Source organism: Marmota monax, unplaced genomic scaffold, assembly GCF_021218885.2.
Source record: "Marmota monax isolate L192 unplaced genomic scaffold, Marmota_monax_Labrador192_F-V1.1 WCK01_AAM20220418_F8-fsc00198, whole genome shotgun sequence".
Lineage (NCBI taxonomy): Eukaryota > Metazoa > Chordata > Mammalia > Rodentia > Sciuridae > Marmota > Marmota monax.
The window spans coordinates 2,890,840-2,910,378 of record NW_026693558.1 but is presented as its reverse complement, the minus strand read 5'-3'; the positions used below and the strand labels follow the sequence as shown (position 1 = coordinate 2,910,378).

Sequence of the window (19,539 nt, the reverse complement as noted above, 5' to 3'; positions counted from 1 at the left end):
AGTTTGCTGGGGCCCCTTTGGCTGTGGCTCTCAACATAGGTTCCATTATATATGTATTTTTAGAATGTCTAACTTTATAACAAAGCATGTCATATGTACTTATAAAACTGTGAACTGTCTGAAACCTTTCTTCTGATTCTGCCCATGTACGTCATTTTTAAAGATATATAAAGGTTGAGGTAAAGCATTTGAAATGCAAAGGTCAAGCCCCTAATTAAATAGTCCTTAGGAATATGAGATAGTTTACAGTTATAAGTTCTCTGCTTCCTGTGTAATACTGTAAAATAGCCATATAGAAATATCTAGCTCTTCCACCCTGAAAAACACACATTTTTCCTACTTGGGTATCAAACAGATATTTTGCATTTTTCACTGAATTTACCCTGTGTTTGGGATTACAGTCTATAGTCCAAGTTTTGTCATAATAAATTAGATGCTTAAGTAAGACTACTAATGTGCTTAACCTTCTGGATGGTCTAGAATCATTAGAGCTCATGAAACCTTTCATCAAAGTTTAGGGAGATATTTTTAATGCTCAGCAAACCAACTCCATAATTTACCCCTAATAATTATAATTAAAATGATTAAAAGATTTTTTGTTACTGAAGTGACTAATTTTTTTCCAGTTTGAAAGATCGTCTTGAAAGAACTAAATAACTGATAACTGAAATTTATCTTTAATATAAAATATGACCATGAATTGGAAGTCTAGTACTGCAATTTATGTGTTTCATAGTATGTAATAATATGTGTTTCATGTATGCAGTAATATAATTTAGGAAACATTAAATTATTTCATTCAATGCTGAACATTTCAGTTTGAGTTACTAGAAGATTTGCAAGTTATTCTTTATATTTAAAATGTATTTGTTTTACTTTAAACAGGTTGTATTATTGTTTTTGTTAAGGTATTGCATTCAAATTGGTCTCTTAACTAACATTGTATTGACTTTTGCATGTTTTGTCTTCTAAATTTATTAAATAATTCATTAAATACTGTGCTTTTGTTTAATGCTAATTATTAAAGATATGCTGTTCTTATTTGTTGATAGTACAAGTTCTGAGGTTCTTAGACACCCCATACAAGGCTTCTGATGTTACCAAATCAGTATCATCCCACCTGCTAGTTCAGGCCAATATTCATATGTCCATTTTCAGATATGGTGGCTAATTTGGTTAAAATGGTATTGCAGAGGTTGGATTTGAGGGAGCATCACATGCTCAGTCAACTTAAAATACTTCCAGTGTCACCTAACATTACTTACTGGGGGTCAAAAATGGGATCATTGTAGGGATTGATTAAAACCAAGGAAATATGAAAATTAATAGTGCTTACAATCATCCATTAAATTAGAAATGATCAGAGAGCACAAGATATGCAGATGTTACAAAAGAAACTCAAAGGAAGCTAGATATGCTCATTTTCCTATAGAGAGCTATACGCAGAGATCACATTAGGTCATGACTCACCTCTCCTGTTGTTAATGAACTGCCATTCTCTGAGTCTATTTTGATATTAATGCTGTTTTCAAAAATGCTTTATAGTATTTAAAAGTAATTAGACACCTCCTACTACAGAGAACACTATTATTTTCATTATATAGATGGCTTGTGTAGGTAACTGCTCATTGATGTTCATTTTGAAGGTGTAGAATAACCCAGTAAGACATTAATTAAATATTTCATTTAATTAAATATGGTCTCTTAAGAGGTTGTTACCCTTTTCTCATAGAAACATTATTTGTAGCTTCAAAGTTTTACCTAATAGAGATTCCAATATTTCTACTGGCTATATTGGAAATAATTCAGGGAATGCTTTGTTCTTTCACAAGTATTTAGTGCTACTGAAAAAAAGAATGTGGTGTTATTTCTCTTCTAAAACTGAATTTTGACATAATTATAGATTAATCTTTAGTAAATACAATTAATATCATGTCTTCCCATCTTTAAAATAAAGATTTTGTAAGACATACAGTATTGGTCAATACTTGATATTTACTGAGGGCCTTGGGCTTTATAAATGGCTTTACTTACTTTAGCTTTTTTTCATCCTATAATAATCCTCTGTATGAGGCTGCTTAGGCTGCCACAGAAAAATGCCACCGAATGAGTAACTTACACCATTGTAAAGTCTCTCAGATTTTGGCAGTTTGGAAGTTCAAGGTTAGGGTGCTGGCATGACTGAGCTTTGGCAAGGGCCTTCCTGCTTCAGATGGCTCCATTCCTATGGTGTTCTCACAGGCTCTCCTCTTTGTGCCAATGATTACAAGCTTTCCAGTGTTTCTGCCTATGTGGGACATAATCCTAAGGGGTCAGGGCCCAACCTTTATGACCTCATTTTTAACTTTGCTTACTTCTTTAGAGGCCACATCTCTAAAAATGGCCACATTGAAGGTAGCTTGAACATGTGAATTTGTGGGAGACAGAACCCACATTCAGCCCTCCAGGTTAATTTCTGTCTGAGTCATACCCAGTTTACAGAAGATACAATTGAGGGTTTTGTGATTTGGCAGGTGTTACACAATAGTAAGTGTTAGAGTGAGGGTACAAAGGCAGGCTTTGTGTCTCACAGGCCTCCATGCCCTAAACTGCAGCTCAGTTGCTGTACTCGAGATCTCAGGGTTGAGGTAGAAAGAGCAGAGAGAAACACATTGTGATATCAGCAAGAGATGAGAAAAAGGCTGTAGAAGACTTAGATTTCTTCCTTAAAAACTCTAGAGCTTATGAAATTTCTCTAATTTAGGAAGAAATTGATTCTGCTTTCTAATTTTTTTTTTGTGTTCTGTGTCTGTTGGTTAGTTTTTGGCAGTGAAACCTCTATAAGCTTCCCAAACCCCTTGCAAACTTACAGAATCAAAAGCTCGGGGGAAGTGACAGTCTATGACTGCATTTTAAATAGTTCTCCATGTGATTGATATGTATTCTAAGGTATGAGAATCACTGCTGCTCAAAAAAGCATCCAGTTCAGGTTAGAAGACATATATTTGAAGGTGACTCATATTTGGATGAGACAATGTGTAATGTTTAAACTCTTGCAAAATGCAGAAGCTTACTCTTAATGCAAAAAGGTTGACATACACCAAGCTCTTTGGAAGCAGTTCTCCCAGGAAAATGCATTCTTCTTGTGGGTAATGTGTCCATAGTGCCAGTATTTTTTCTTCATGTCTTTTTCCTATTTGCCTTTCTTTTTTTAACCCCATGTGTCACTTCATTTCCTGGATGCTATTTTAATGTGTCTTTTGTCTTCCCACTGCCCAGCAACACCCACTCCAGCTCCCTGAAAACCTACTCACTAGACCATATAATGCCCACTTCTTGCCTGGGGTGCATACCCTGCATAAAACATTTCTTCAAAAATATACTGCAAGCCAAATTCCACAATCAGTCTTGATTGTGGAATCACTTCAAGTTGATCTCTATCTTGGAGATAAACAGTGCGTATTTAGCATAGTAAAACAAAACAAAACAACTTTAGGTTCTAGAAAGACAAAAACTAATTTGATGTACTTTAACCTACTAATCTCCAAATTTATCTGATTATACAACCCGTATTTTCTGCATAGTAATATTGATGTTTTGATGACCTTGTGTTTCCTGATAACATTTTAGGATTTTAGGACTCTACTCCACTATGTATTTGTTCATTGATTGAGGTTTAATTTCCCAAAGTTCTTTTAATACAAAGAACTTGCATGGCACAGGGGCATGGATCATCTCTAAGCACCTCTGGAAAAAAGTTTGCTGCTGAGAATTGAAAAGACAAATGCCAAACAAGGAGAACTCATCTCGGTCACGTGTGGTTTGAGATGGGTATGGAACCATCAAAGAATTAGAATTGCAGAGCACTAGATGTTCTGAATTAACCGTAGTAAACTTGGGGGGAACATGAATGTATGTTATAGAAGAATGGAGAAGATGATAAAAGAAAGGGTGAATATGAAGACAGGAAATTTGAAAAAAGAGTTTATGTCCTTCACAACATTTTAGATGCTAACCTTGTCATGAAGGATGAGCATTGAAATGTAGATAAATACCTGTGTATGTGTCTCTGTCTGTCTATCTGTCTGTGTCTGTCAGTAACTCTGTCTATCCTCTTCTATTATCTCTGTATCTATGTATGGATGTGTCTATCTAAAGAGAGCTTTAAATTACTAACACCAATCATCTCTGGGCTCTGAACTTGAGACACGATATAGATGCCATAGGTCAATCCTCTATAAAACTCTTTAAATTTGTAAAGTTGCTGAACAAGAGAAGGCCTGATATCCTGCTGGGTGTGAAGACTGAAGATCTGCTATAAATTAGAACATGGGGAGCTTTTATTTTTACTTTTACTTTCAAGTCTGTCATTTTTATTAGTCTTCTTAGAACCTTTCTCTGAAGACAGACTTTGCAACTTCCTGTTAAGTTTTTTTAAGAGACAGACTCTAATAAATTGAAAGCAAGTACAGAAAGCTCATATTTCATTGCTTTTTCATTTTTCCATTAGCATAGATATAACGTACTAGAAAAATTAATATGTGCCTTAGGTTGTGACTATACTGCTTGCTTCATCTAAAGGCAAAGGTACTTTTTTGAAGTATATATGAAGTATCCTAAGAACACTTCCCCTAATTTTAGCTTGAAATCACAAGCCATCTACAGAATGAATCTTGTAGGTAAAAACTCAACAAAATAAATTTGCACTATCTGAAAATTTGTAGGAAAACCAAGCAAATGAAATTTCTCAATGTTTGCAACTACAACAACATATGCAGGACTGATCCTAACCTACACTTTGGTTTTATCACATTTTGCTTCTGTGAGAGTCTGCTCTTGGGCCTATTTTTTATTCCCCATTTGCATTCCTTTCCTATATTCCTTCATAGCCCCATGCTGTCTGTTCATCAAAGCCTGCCCATAGGAAAGGAGCTGATAGAGTTCATAAGTATTAATAACTGATAAGTATTAATAACTGATAAGGCTCCACATTACAGGAGGAGTTCATTGTGTTTTATTAATGTTAATTCTTAATTCCAAGTGAATTAAGATATCTTTGTAAATTTTCATCCACTCTTAGGAAAAGTAAGACTGCAGTAATTGCCGGAGCCAGCTGGATTAGCTCACAAGAACTGATGGTTAAAATTTTAGGAATGTTTGTAAGCTGGTTGTTATTAAATATAAAATTATATAAACACAATAAAATAAATTATACATTCCCTTATGGTGGGGGGGAGAGAGAGAGAGAGAGGGAGGGGGAGAGAGAGAGATGAGTGCAAGGGCTGTGTCTATATCCTTCTGCTTCTGTTTCTCTGGAAAATCCTAATCTAGCTACAAATCCATGAGTTTTGAAAAAATTAAAAATATCATTGTGTAAAAATCAATTGGCTATATGAAATTTGCAATACATAATATTATTTTATAATTCTGAGTTGCATGCTACAGATTCTTCATATCAGTAACATGTATCATTAACTTTTATGTATGTACATATGCATACATATCATGGAAGAATACAGGCATATGCATGCATGAATTCTTTGAGATTATCTCCCTGTGTGTGAGGTCAGTTAAATGTTTGGAGCTGCTTGATTTTTCTATTTCCCCAAATGAGAACCAAACATTTAAATTTCTCTTTTCTTTTTATTTTTGGTGATACTGGGGATTGAACCCAAGGGGTTGTGCATGTGAGGCAAGCACTCTACCAACTGAACTATATCACCAGCCCCAAACATTTAATATGAAGAAAGAACATCCACACATCTATTGTTATTAGCATTAATTCAAGACTGTGAAATTTTTATTTCCAAATATGGAACAGATAATATTAACTGCTGTGTATATTTCAATGCAGAACTTCCAAAATAATTAATTGTGGTTTAATAAATATAGTATTTTCACAACAATGCTGTTGGGATATGTTTACTGAAAAGACAAGATTCATGTGTGAATAACTGCAGGTGTTCAATTTTCAAAGCCTCTGAAAACACTTGAACATTGAAACCTACATGGAATTTTATCTTCTGAAGGAAGATATAGTTTGAGTGGATTCCACACTTGTTTGAAGTATGTGGTTTCATAATGCCCCAGCATTTCAAATTCAAGATTTAATAATCTCTCACCTGCCAAATCATCAAATGCCCTTTCATAACAGGATGCTGTAGTACCATTCATTTCAATGGCAGCCATGGATAATATGGTCTTAAGCCATTGATATTGATAAAGGACCTGGCAAGCACCAGGAAAAAGAGAAAGAAAGAAACATCCTGCCTGGACTTAATATGTTTTTGCTCTTTCAAAAGGCAGGAGAATATTAACTTTAATTTATTCAGTTATGCATTTTTTTTCAACTTGCTGCATTACCGAATGTGGAAAATAAAATAAAAAGAATAGATATGCAAAACATTCGTCGGCTCTTTGTATGAACAGTGCTTCCTTAATGTTCAGTTATTGATTTTCTTTGCGTGACTTGACTTTGCAATGAATATGATGGAAAGACGAAAATCAATATGAAATAAAATTTACATAAAGGCTGTTATTCTGGATGATAGAGATTTTATACCTTTCCTGAACATGTATGTTTGTCTTTGCAAAGAGGTTGAAACAGAAGTACATAAAGTCAGTGGTAGCAACAATGCTGGCAGAATAAGTACTTAAGTTCAGGAATGGTTACAATAGGGTATTGGTTTCTAATTAGTACTTTATAGCATTGGCATGTTCTAAATAGGCTGAATTTCAGTGTACACTCCTTTAAGTATGCATGGATCTTAAATCCACACCCAGATTCAGTGCTGATTGGTCGTTGTATATAACTCTATAAACAAAATATTTCCATTGTTATCATTTCATTTTAAGATGCACAAAAACCTAGGAAACAGGTTAGGATAAATAGCTGTTACATTCTGTTTTACATGTGAGGAATCGGGCATAAAGTGATAAATTGTCAGGCTATGGTTTACTTCTTGTTCTTAACCCTAACCACCTAGTCATCCTTGTTTTCTCCACTAAGTACCCATCAAGGATAAGGACAATGGTTGACATTCTTTAATTCTTCATGCAACACTTACATTCACAATTTGGCTAGATCTCTTTAACTGTGTCAAATTCAGATAGGTCCTAAAATTTCAGCTTCATTGACTGCCTCTATCACAATGACTATAATGAGAAAAAGCAAAAACTTCATCACTCAACAAATTATCTTTAGAAGTTAAAAAAAAGAGTCCTAGTATTGATACCCCTAGTTATTGTTGAAGAGTTCTGCTGAAGTACTCACCTGTTGAAGTATAACATTAGAGAAGCACTTGGAGGCAAGCATATAAAGCAGGATTCATTTAAAAAGGGGTAACAGATAGGAAGGGTAACAGAATAAAATAGACATTAGTATTGCTGTATGTATATATGTGACTGTATGACCAATGTGATTATGCAACCTGTACACTCAGAAAAATGAGAAATCATACTCCATTTGATTCAAATGTATGATATGTCAAGATCATTGTACTGTTATGTGTAACTAATAAAAATATTTTAAAAAAATAAAAAGGGTAACAGACTTCTCCACGGAGGGAGAAGGGGACCATAGCCGGTGTCTTGGCATCCCCCAGTGAGCATTTTCTGCCTTTTTTATGTATTTAGGCTTCCTTTTTTCTTCTGCTCTCTTCCCCTCATCTCTCTCCTTCATGCAAGGTGACTAGGCCCAGGAGATGCTCAGTGGGATGGCCAAAAGGATAGAAGCCCATGGGCTGGAGGAGCCAATTGGAGTGATCTGGGCAGGAAGGGGGTGTAATCAACAACTCCCTGTATGGAAGGAAAATCCCTGGGACAGGTTACCTTAGCAACAGGTTGGAGTAGGGGAAGGTTATCTTGAAACATTAGTGTTTCAATCCCATTCCAACTCCCCAGACCCAAATTGGCCTCCTTGATCTGATCTGACCTGATTTACCTATCTATACTGACTGCCTCTTTTAATTTTGGCTTCAGTATCCTACCAATATGTATCCAAAAAGAATATGTACCTAGATGTATATTCACCTACACATACACATACATACATGTATAGATGGTGTTTTAAGTTTGGTTCTTTTCCTCTTTTGTTCATTAGGAATTAGAATATGACTTTGGGGTAGAATGGTAAGATTAAATAAATAAGCAGCTAAAGATTTGTTTAATTGTAATAGTATTTGCTCACAGATAAGGATTAGAAAAAGGAATGGAATTTCAAGGCACAGGGAAACATAAGTAATTACTGTCTTAAATGGAGAAATGAGAGCGCACAATAAAGAATCTCAAGGAAGAAAGGCAAGCACAGCATCACAGGGGCTTTTAAATGCTTACTTGAAGAGCAGTCCCTTCAGAGACAGGCAGAGGAATCAGGCATAGCTTCCAGTCACACTCTACCTTTTGAGATGGCTGATTTCCAATATTTCATAGCTGTAATTTATAACTTTTCATACCTTAAAGCAAAACTCTACCTTGCCATAATTTGCACCTAATTCTGTGATTTTAGAAAATTATCTGGCTTTGGAGATAATCAGCACATGATTTGTGTATTAATAGAATCTTTCCCTCAGTCGTAGAGTAAATAGTTAAGACTACCTGTGAGGTGCTAGGCATTATGCCAAGTGCTGATTATATCTAGTTACTTCTTTGTATGGAAGTCCTACAAATTTTTTGAAGCCCAGTAGCACCAAAGTTATTTGTTTCACCATTAATTTCTCAGATGTCATGATTCGATGATTCTATGAATTTCACTATCCTGGTGTTATTCCTTTCCTTGGATTGTATTCCTTTCTCATAAGGAAATATCACAACTGGACATATCTTATAAAAGAGGAAATATTACTATTTCATTATCTGTGGTATACCTTAATAATCAGAGGTTACAGATTGTGCATCATGTTTAAGAAACTCAATTTTGGCCTTATCACTTATGATCATTACTTCATCATTTTGTTTTGTTTTCAGGAGGTGGTGGTACTAGGGCTTGAACTCAGGGGCACTCAATCACTGAGCCAGTTCCCCAGCACTATTATGTATTTTATTTAGAGACAGGGTCTCACTGAGTTACTTATCCCTTCACTTTTGCTGAAGTTGACTTTGAACTTGGGATCCTCAGCCTCCTGAGCCACTGGGATTACAGGCATGTGTCACAATGCCTGGTCCCGTCATTTTGTTTTTAAGCTTTGTCTCATGTTGATGATTTATAGTGCAATCAGTCCTCTGCATTTGTGAATTCTTCATACATGGGTTCAATGAACTTCAGATCAGAAATACTTGAACAAAACATGTCTGTACTGACAGGTAGACTTTTTTCTTGTCATTGCTCCCTAAACATTACACTGTAACAACTATTTCCATAGAATTTAAATTGTATTAGGTATTATAAGTAACCTAGAGATGATTTAAAGTATATGGAAGGAAGTGTGAAGTATATGCAAATCCCACTCCATTTATATGAGGGACTTGAATATCTGCAGCTGTGGGGTCCTGGAGTAAATCCCACATGGATACTGGGGAACAACTGTAGTTGGTAAATTTTTCAATGCTTTTGTTTCATTATTTGTGACTATTATGCTGGTGGCCATTAACTTATTTTAAGGTTTCTGATGTTTTATCTACATTAGAGTGATATCTGTCTAAATATTTCCTTTTTTATAAATAACAAGAATGAACTTGTCTGGGAACTTAATTTTCTTCTATTTCTCAATAGAGTGCCTATTTGAAATTTGTAAATATTCTTGGTTGATAGACAACTTATTTAAACAGTTAAGCAAGTTTTTAAATTCCTCAGCTATTGAGCAGTATTTTATTTTAAATTCATGTTATGTAGATTCAAAAGAACAAAATATATATGCAAATGAGAATTGGAGAGCTTGTAGACAAACTATGAAAATAAATCTTTCTCTGGATTAAGTCTCATCTATATGTGTTGTGAATTGTTAGGGACTGAAGAGTTTTATATATGAAAATTTTGTTGGGTTTTAACAACATTTTGGCAACTATTGATTTCTGTAGAACTCTGCCCAGACCTACAAATCCCATAAATAATAAACTTCCATATTGATATTTTAAGTTCTGTATAATTGTTTCAATCTTCCCCTGTTTGCCCAGTGTTAGTATTTCTCTACATATATCTTTTGGTCAGTTTGGGATCAGGGACAAGCAACGCAATTTTAAAATCATATGCTACAGTCCCCACAGGTCTGTAGGATCAAGAGGGTTCATGTCTTTCAGTGTATGTGGAATGTGGTAGTACAGAGGAGTCCAGTATCTGTGTTGTTTTTTCTGCAGCATTTTTTAATTTATCCCCTTGTCCTTGGAATGTGCATTGGGTAGAAGAGGTAGTTAGGAAGTAATTACAAAACTAAACTTTTGGTCTAGGCTTGTGGCTCAGCGGTAAAGCGCTCGCCTAGCATATGCAAAGTGCTGGTTCGATCCTCAGCACCGCATAAAAATAAATAAATAAATAAATAAAAGAAAGATATTGTGTCCAACTACAACTAAAAAAAAATAAAAATAAAAACAACTAATCTTTTACTGAATTGACATCTCCTTACTTTGTTGAAAGGTAAAGCATAATTACCTATTTCAGGTAATAATGGAGGAATTTATTTTGCCACCATTAGAATTCAGTTCACTGAAAATTTCAGATGAAATATGTATAATTAATTAATGTATTATATTTGGTGTATTCCAAGAGCATGGTTTGCTTCTTTCTGCAGTTAGTATGTTAACTTGAGAAGAAATATAACTTTCTGGCTAAATTTGTGGGTTCAGGAATAGGAATACTTGGGAGTCTTCCTTATTGGATGATATCACTCAAGAGCCTTAATGTCTGCATTTGATTTTCTTTTTCTATTGATGTGGTCTTCAAGAGTAACTACTTCTTAGAGCTAGTCAAAGAATTAACTAAAAAATACATAAGAATAGACATGTTAATTTTAGCTATCACTCTTACAATTTACTGAGTTTCGCCCACTTAATTTTCTTTGATTCCTTAATTATTTGTCAAAATGACCATCTTTTCTATTATGTATGCCATAATGGGTGTGCTTATTTAATGTATTAATTTTCTTCATAAGTATAATATATATTTTTCAACTGAGTGAATGATTTGACTGTAGAAGTCAATTAGCTCTTTTTTTTTTCTAATTCTCAATACAAAGTTTGAAAATAAAACATTGTATTTAAAGAATTTGTATTCAACCAAAGGATCTCAGGATCAAACCCCCAATAAAAAGACACTGGATCCGGAAACACTAGCAATATTTTAGAAATGTCCAAGAGCTATAAAACAAAGTGGATTTGACTAGAACTGTTTTCAATTTGCACTTGCCTCCTGGGCATCTGTTCAAACCTGCTTATGAAAAGACTCTGACTGATTTGTAAAGGGGGTTTGGTTTTGTTTCGTAGCTGTGTGAAGCATACTTGTATAAGGCATACCACTTTCTTGTTTTGTTATATATTACACTGCATGTTGTCCTCTGTAAATTAAAAAAAAAAGTCATAAAGACTAGATTAAAACTAGTATTTGTGGTTTGGTTAGGTTTGTCTATGAAATAGTTTTGAAATCAATACCCCAACTGCATTATTAAGGGTGCAGGAGACAATTCTGGGTGAGCTTCTTTCTGCTCCTAACATTTCTGTGTTCTCTTCAAAGGTCTCCCTCTGATCTTTTTTGTTTGTTTCCCCTACTCATTCTTCTTTTCAGCTCTCTTTCAAGTGCTGGCATTTCACATACCATTCACCTGACTTACACTGTCCAGGCTGCTATAACAAAATATCATAAGCTGGATGACTTTTATAATAGAAATTTATTTCTGACAGTTCTAGAAACTGAGAAGTTTGTGATCAAGGTGCTAGCATCTTTGGTGTTTCATGAGGGCCCACTTTCTGGTTTATAGATGTACCTTCTCATGGTCCTCATATGGTGGAAGGGGCTAGGTAGCTGTCTCTGGGGCCTCTGGTATATGGTGCTAATTCCATTCATGCGGGCTGCACCCTCATAACCTAATCATTCCCAAAGGCCCCACCTCATAACACCATCACATTGATGGTTATGTTTCAATTCAAAACGTTTGTGGTGGGGCACAGATATTCAGATCAGGATCTTCATTTGCTATACTTCTTGCTCTGCTCTTCTTAGTTGTGTACAAGGTTGTATCCAGAGCTGTATATATCACTAGCTTCATGTGTTTATGCATATCCAGAAAACTATTTGCAACTTCTGTTTGTGATCCAGGTCTGTTTTTAAGCACCATGTGTTAAATGTAACTCTTGAATTCCTCTAGATTCCCACTGCAGTGTTCATTATCTTATTTACTGAAGGTAGAACTTTGAGTATTTTTATCATTTCCATTTTCACCATGCTCCAACCACACTATGTGTAGTCTCTTTTTAGAGATATTACCCAAACTTTACCTCTTTTTTTTTTTTGGTCATTGCTTTGTTTCAGACTATATATTAATGCTTTCTTTACCTAAACAAGGGGCTTGCTAAAAACTTCTCTTACCACTAGTTCATCTCCTGTCAACCTTTGTACATGTAACTAAACCCAGTTTTTCACATTCATCTTCTTCCTTTTCTTAGACCCCTTGCTCATCCTACTGTGGAAGAAGCTGACAGCTGTCCACATAAATCTATTGTACTCTTCTTCCTAGGCCCAAGGCTCAGTATTCTTTACCATTAACATGTGGCCATATGATGAAATTCCTAGTAGTGAAATGAGAGCCTAAGTGCTATGTAACATCTGCTCCAAGACTTTAGAACTTTACCCTTTCCTTTTCTACAGGTTGGAACCATTTGACACTGGAGAAAATGACTATATAAGGAATATAAATGTCTCAATATTTCTTGGGAATAGCTCCCATTAACCTTGACCCTTAGCATAAATAAATGGAAGTGGGGGAAAAAAGTCTGTTTTGTTTAAGTCACTAAATTCTTTGCAGTCCCTTGCCTGTAACCACTGTCTGTCTGTCTATCTATCTATGTATCTATCTACCTATTCATCTACCTATTTTTTCTCAGTGCTGGGGATGGAGCTCAGGGCCTCATACATACTAGGTAAGTGTTCTACCATTAAACTACAATCTTGACCCTGCAATATTAACCAAGATTTTAAAATTTATCATAAAAATATTTTGTTAGGTTCCTGGGGATTTTATATCTTTGCACAATGAAGATAGTCAGAAAGCCTTATATTAGTTAATGAAACTCTCTTCATTGAGAGTAAATATGTTTTTTGAAGATATGTTTACCATATTTTCTGATGTAAGTGGTAAGCTGTATACTCACCGTTGAGGAATTTAAAGCTATAATCTGGTTCCTGGATTGGTGGAATATCCCACATTTCTCCATCTCTAGCTTTAGGTACATAGAACATAATTTAACATGTTTCAACAGATCAAAAGACAAAGTGGCAGAAGGAAAATAGATGCTTATTTATCTAGTAATATTCAAACAGCTGGGGCAGCAAATCTGTTCCTCAAGATGAATCTTCATTCTTTGGGTCTACCATTCATAGATGTATTGTCCTTGTTCATGGGGTAAAAATGTGTCAACAACACTACATTCCTTTTAGCATTAATGAGAAGGGAGAGGAAGTGGAGAGCTCAGTCATTCTTACTAAGGTATCTATAACTTGCAGATGTTGTTTTTGTACAAATCCCATTGTTCAGAACATGATCAGATGGCCATGCCTTCCTTCAAGGGAGGTTGGGAGATGCAGTTTTCAATTGAGACGCCATGAGCTCAGTTATAGCTTTGTTTGTTTTTAATTAAAGAGAGAAAAAGATAATGAATACTAGGGGAGAGAACTAATGATATCTGATATATCTTGTGGCTTGATGTAATCTAGATCTTTTCATATGGATGTCACTGGACATCATTTACTTCTAAATAGTATTCTCTCATGGTTTACGTGATCTGGACAAACAGGATCCACATCTACCTAGTCACTAAAGTAAAAAAAAAAAAAGAATATTTTTTCTTCAAACCACATTTTTAATTCTTGCAATATCCTGTTGATTCTGGGTAAGGAAAATAAAAGCAGACACAGAAACAAGATTCAGAGGCAGGAAAAGAAGAGGCTGCCCCTCCAAGAAGCCACCTTTATTTATATCAAAATTTACATTAGGTCATTAGTGCCATGACTACATTATTATTTAGCATTCCTTTAATCCCAGGTGCTAGATAACTGAGTTCAAAGTCCAGACCGATTAAGACACAGATCCTTTTTCTCTAAGGACATTACCCTAGTTACTAGATACTGCTCCTGTATTAGTTATCTTACTAGCTTCAAGGAGAAAAGGCTGGGCATTCCAAAAGTGGAAAACAGAGCACCTGTTACCCCCGGGGAGTTTGCTCACCAGGGGAATGCTTCCCTGTACCTTTCCACAGTCAGAATACCTACAGCTCCCCTTTATGTTTTATATGGCTGTTTGGATGAATAACATTTGTTTCCTCCTTATGTTGGAGGAGACAAATAATAGGGTAGGCATTGATAACAGCAAACACAACATAACAATCCCAATTCTAATGGACATCCACGTATGAAAAATCGTTTAATCCAAATAAAATTAAGTAACCACAAAGTGAGCCAGTCCAATATATCTAAGCATTCATCATCTTGTTGGACCTTTTTAATGATGTCTTCCAGGTAATCTAACTCCTTTGAAATAGAACTACTATTATCACTTAAGTTGAAGCAACAAATATTATTAAGCTCTTGACATCCTTTATGATGAGATAATAATAAATTTTCAATTGCAACCCAATTTTCAAGAATGGCTTGACAATGTTGTTTTTGTTCTTCATTAAGCATACTAATTGCCATAGAGGTATGATTAATATTTTTTACCATAGTTCAGGCCAGTTTCATAGTTGTTTTGTAAGCCATGACAACTAGTCCAGGGATACTCAGGAAGAAAAATGTCAAATTCTGCCTTAGAGAGAAGGTTTACTGAATCATCACAGTTTTCATCAAGGGAAATAAACCTTTTATGGAAATGTTGTGCAGGATGGTGGTCCATCAAATCCTGTGGGGATGGTAGGAACACAGTCTGCTCAGACAACAATGGGTACTATGAGACATAATAGCAGGCATATAATGAAAAGTATATGTTCCACAAGGAAAGAACCATCCTGGTGGGAAGGGGATATAACCATTTCCATACATAATGGGCTCTATCTTAGTAAAATTAAATGAGGTTCATCCTAAAGAAACGTATCTATTTATACAGACTTGAATTTCAACACAAGTTTCAGTTGCATTTATAGCAACAGTGGGAGTAAGTAACATCATAGCATTAGAAGGCTTAACATACTGAGGATTTCCCCAATTTTAAGAATCTTTATAGGATATAGGTTTTTGGATGCCTCCCTTGGAAAACATTGTCATACTCACAATTTTGCGTGCAGGATGGCACACAGTAAGCAGACAGGAGCCCAATATACTTCCAATATTAATATCCTGGTGGGTGCAAATCTCAGACGAGTTTTAACAGTTTCAGCCAGGATTATCCAGATATTGTAATGGGTTCTAGACGTTAAGGAGTCTGACTGTACTGAATTTCCCATGGCTAGGGTACAACAGCAGAACAACATTATCATAAGGATCAAAATATTTACAGAGTTTTGTGTAAGTTTAGCAAATAAAGCAGTAACCAAATTTTTTAGAATGCATTCTAATCCCATTTGAGCCAGCAGCTGCTGAGCTGAGGCTGTTAATGATTTTATATCTCCCCAAGTCACAGGAGTTCTAGTATCTTGGGGCCTTCTTCTAGTGTTCCTTCTCTTTTGAAGACAGTAATCATCTTTTGGTTCAGTGAAATTCTGCTCATCCAGAGTCAAATGGAACTTGGGGATTGGGTTGTGAAGTCCCTGATGCCAACTCGTACTTGACAAGTCTTATGTGTTGAGGTGGAATCCAAACAGGTCTTGGTGGTGTAAACACAACCCTCTATCCTTTTCTCCATGTGATCAGAGGCATAGGGTATTATCATCCTGGGTCTGGTGGAACCCTATATTTTACATAAATTTTTGGTAATGGCTGTTTGAGAATAAAATGTCTATCCAAAGAAAATGACCAATTGTGAGTATTAACTTTGTTTTGGATGTTGAGTGCATTAACTGTAAATAAAATAATATTTAAACCATTATTAATATGAGAAAGGTTAGGAATTAGAGATCCAGCAGAAGTTAAAAAGTAAGGAAAACTGTTGTAACCATTTTTTAGAATAAAACTATTCTCTTATAGCATGGTGTTGTAGTTTATATTCTTTCTGGAGAGTTATTTCTTTTCTTTTTGTTTTAAATCTTGTAATAGTTTCCACATATGGTTGAATATAAGTAATGATTTGTTGTGGATTGGAAAAGATAGAGCATGGTAGCCAGGGGGAGCTTTTGGACACTTGTTTATTTTTGTTTTCTCTGCCCCAGACCTGGGTGGCCTCTTGACGCTGTGCCTGAGACCATACCATAAAAGTAATTATTACTATGACATTAGTATTTGTGTCCAATAACCCTGTAATAGACTGTTCATTTAAACAAAAAGTAAATTTAGGTCTACTTTAAATAACTGATAAACATGTACCAATAATAATAGAGTAAAACCTTATATTTTCCCTTTCATTTAAAGGTTGTTGAGCTGAAACATGGAGAATTACCATCAATTGAGCAACAGATGATTTGGGGGGGAGGTGGAAAAATGGATCCCCCTTCCTTTTGCTCTGGGTCGGTAGGTTGCAACTCTTTAAATGCAGCAAAAAGTAACTGTTCATATGCTGGTTGGTTAGCATATGAATTTTGCTTATTGAGACAAATAGCTAAGTTATGAGAGTCCCCTTCCTCCACAGCTTGTCCCAAACACTCAGTTACTGCTATTGGTGTGGCTGCCACAGCTGGCCACAGAGGCAATGGCAGTTAATTAATTAATGGAGCCCTGCCACAACTAGTGGCTGCTTGTTGCTGCTGTAGCTACACTGCTGTAGTGGCAGCAGCTACAAATGGTTTAAAGGGGCCACATGCTTGGGCACAGGAGGAAAAGAACAGGCAGTTTGAGAAACAGAGGACTTAATTAATAGCGTCACAACAAAGAAACTAAGCTTGTAACGCAAGTATAGGTGCTCAAGGCTCATCATGAAGCATTTCACCTATCTTCTCCCAATCGTTCAAATTTAGTGACCCACTTTCTGCATAAAAAGGACAATAAGAGTCTATCTCTGTCAGCAGGACAGCAAAATCAGCATTATTTATGGTATGCCCAGCCTTGCTAAGTAGGAGAGAAAAGTTCTGCCTTATGACATTATTGAGCATCAGATAGAGAATTACCCATAGCTTTCTGACTAGGAATTGGTACCAGCCAATGAAAGATGTGCGTCAAAAGCCTGTTCCTGGCATAAGTAAGCTACTCCCTTCTCCATTACCTGTCAATGTCCAGAAGTGGTGTCTCTATTAGGGCAGATTTTGTTGTCTGAAACTCTCTGTGGATTGGGAAGATGTATAGTGAGAGAACTTTTCTTGTGCCCCTAGTTGTAAGGAAAATAAAAGGAGACATAGAAACAAGATTTAGAGGCAGGAAAAGAAGAGGCTGCCCCTCCAAGAAGCCACGTTTATTTATATCAAAAGTTACATTAGGTCATTAGTGCCATGAATACATTATTATTTAGTATTCCTTTAATCCCAGGATAACTGAGGTCAAAGTCCAGACTGATTAAGACACAGATCCTTTTTCTCTAAGGACATTACCCTAGTTACTAGATACTGCACCTGTATTAGTTATCTTACTAGCTTCAAGGAGAAACTGCTGGGCATTCCAAAAATGGAAAACAGAGCACCTGTTACCCCCAGGGAGTTTGCTAACCAGAGGAATGCTTCCCTGTACATTTCCACGGTCAAAATACCTACAATTCTAACTCATTAACATTATGTTGATTATTTCTTCCTCCCCTCTGCAAATATTGCTGTATAATTTTCACCATCATCATCTTTCTCTTCAACTGTAAGTGTGACATTTTAAGTAGTGTTGGGACTTTAATATTGTAGTAGGTGCCTCTCTAATCCTGTCCCCAAACCGTAGTATTCTTTCTGAATTGCAAATCTGATCATTTTGCTCCTCTGCTAAGAGCCCTTTGATGGTTCTTCATTATCTATGAAATTAGCCCAAAATCCTTAGTAGAGTCTTCTGTGGTCTTAACCTTTATTATATAATATTTTCATCCTTATCACTTGTAATCTACATCTCAGCTCTGCTGTCCTACTTTTCTTTCTATCTTTCTTTTTTTTTTAAAGGGGGAGCTATTAATACAAAGAGAGGCATGACCTTGGAGGGATTTAAAGAAGAAGAATTAAAGTGTCAGGAGCAAGCAATAGGGAGTCTGGAGTCCCTGTGAGGTAGGAGGATGCAGATACTTAACCAGTCTCTTTTATCTGCCACCATCAGTCAAACCTGTGCTCCTGCCCCACCCCAGGCACTAGGGAATCCCCCAGTATTAGAGAACTTCAGGCTGTTGATAAAACCCACTGGCTGAGGTGGGCAGGCATTGCAGGGAAATTCAAGCTGCTGCAAGCTCTCTCCAAACTGCCAGAGCAGCATGCAGAAGTTGAGGGAACCGGTGGCCCCAAGGTCCATGATGAGTAGGGCTGCTCTATTCCTGGCTCCTTGTGTAGCACATGAACTTGACACTTCTGGGTAAGTGGTTGCCTCTTGGAGATGTTCCATAAGGCCACAGAGCCATATTCTGTGCCAAACACTGTTGCTTTTTATTGAGGAGATCAATGCAGTCAGAAGATAAGTGAGTGTCTTCCATGCTTGCACAATCCCATTAGAGCCCCAAGCTCTCAGCCTTCACTCCCAAGTCAGGGCTTCCAGTGCAATCACAATATTCTGGTGCCTGATAAGTATCTGTTCATAATAATTCTCAACTATTCATATTCTATACCTTCACAGAGCTCTTGGAGGATGTGTTGCTGAGCTGGTGGATGCCCGTGGAATGACAATCCTGAAGTTCTTGTGTTCCATGCAGGTGTATAGGTACCCGAAACTCTGGGCCTCTCAAATGAGAATAAACTTGCTGTGATTGCTCAATCAAAAAACTGGAGAAGATGGCCATGCAGAGGATATGGCTACTGTGGTTAGGGTTTCCCTGTGGCACTCCTCTTAGCTCAAGAAATCACATTCATCTTCTGTCTACTCTTCATGCTTCAATTATTGAGTGTACATTCTTTGCGGGTGGAGAAGATGGCCATATAATGGGGTCAGTAATAACCAAATGTGCTGGAGAGCTAGTGACCCTGTAAATATCACATGTCTCCTGGGGCTAGAGCCTGGATTTCCTTTGCTACTGACTTATGCGGCATGCTCGTCTGCTCAAGCATGTCCTCCTACAGGTGTTCTGCCATCTGGTTCTTAAAGAATGAATCTTAGCCTTCTCTTCCTTTTACTACCTGAGATGCTCAAAATGGAACTTGATCAAGGGTAGCTTCTGTGAAGTCTTGTCCAGCAACTCCAACACATTCTTTCTCCTTGGTGCTAGGCTTTCAGAGTCATTGAGAACTCTTGTC

At 36.3% G+C, this 19,539-nt stretch overlaps 1 protein-coding gene and 1 long non-coding RNA gene across 4 annotated transcripts in view; both read left to right on the top strand.

Moving 5' to 3' along the window:
- Nkain2 (sodium/potassium transporting ATPase interacting 2) overlaps positions 1-19,539 on the top strand; it is a 979,120-nt gene that overhangs the window by 110,971 nt on the left and 848,610 nt on the right. The gene's annotated exons all lie outside the window — the stretch shown is intronic.
- The window catches only part of LOC131424698 (uncharacterized), a 39,194-nt gene that overhangs the window by 7,503 nt on the left and 12,152 nt on the right, over positions 1-19,539 (top strand). Inside the window, exon 2 of the long non-coding RNA XR_009228128.1 lies at positions 3-19,539. This exon is cut by the window's right edge and continues 12,152 nt beyond it. This is a non-coding gene — a long non-coding RNA (uncharacterized LOC131424698). The remainder of the gene's footprint in view (positions 1-2) is intronic.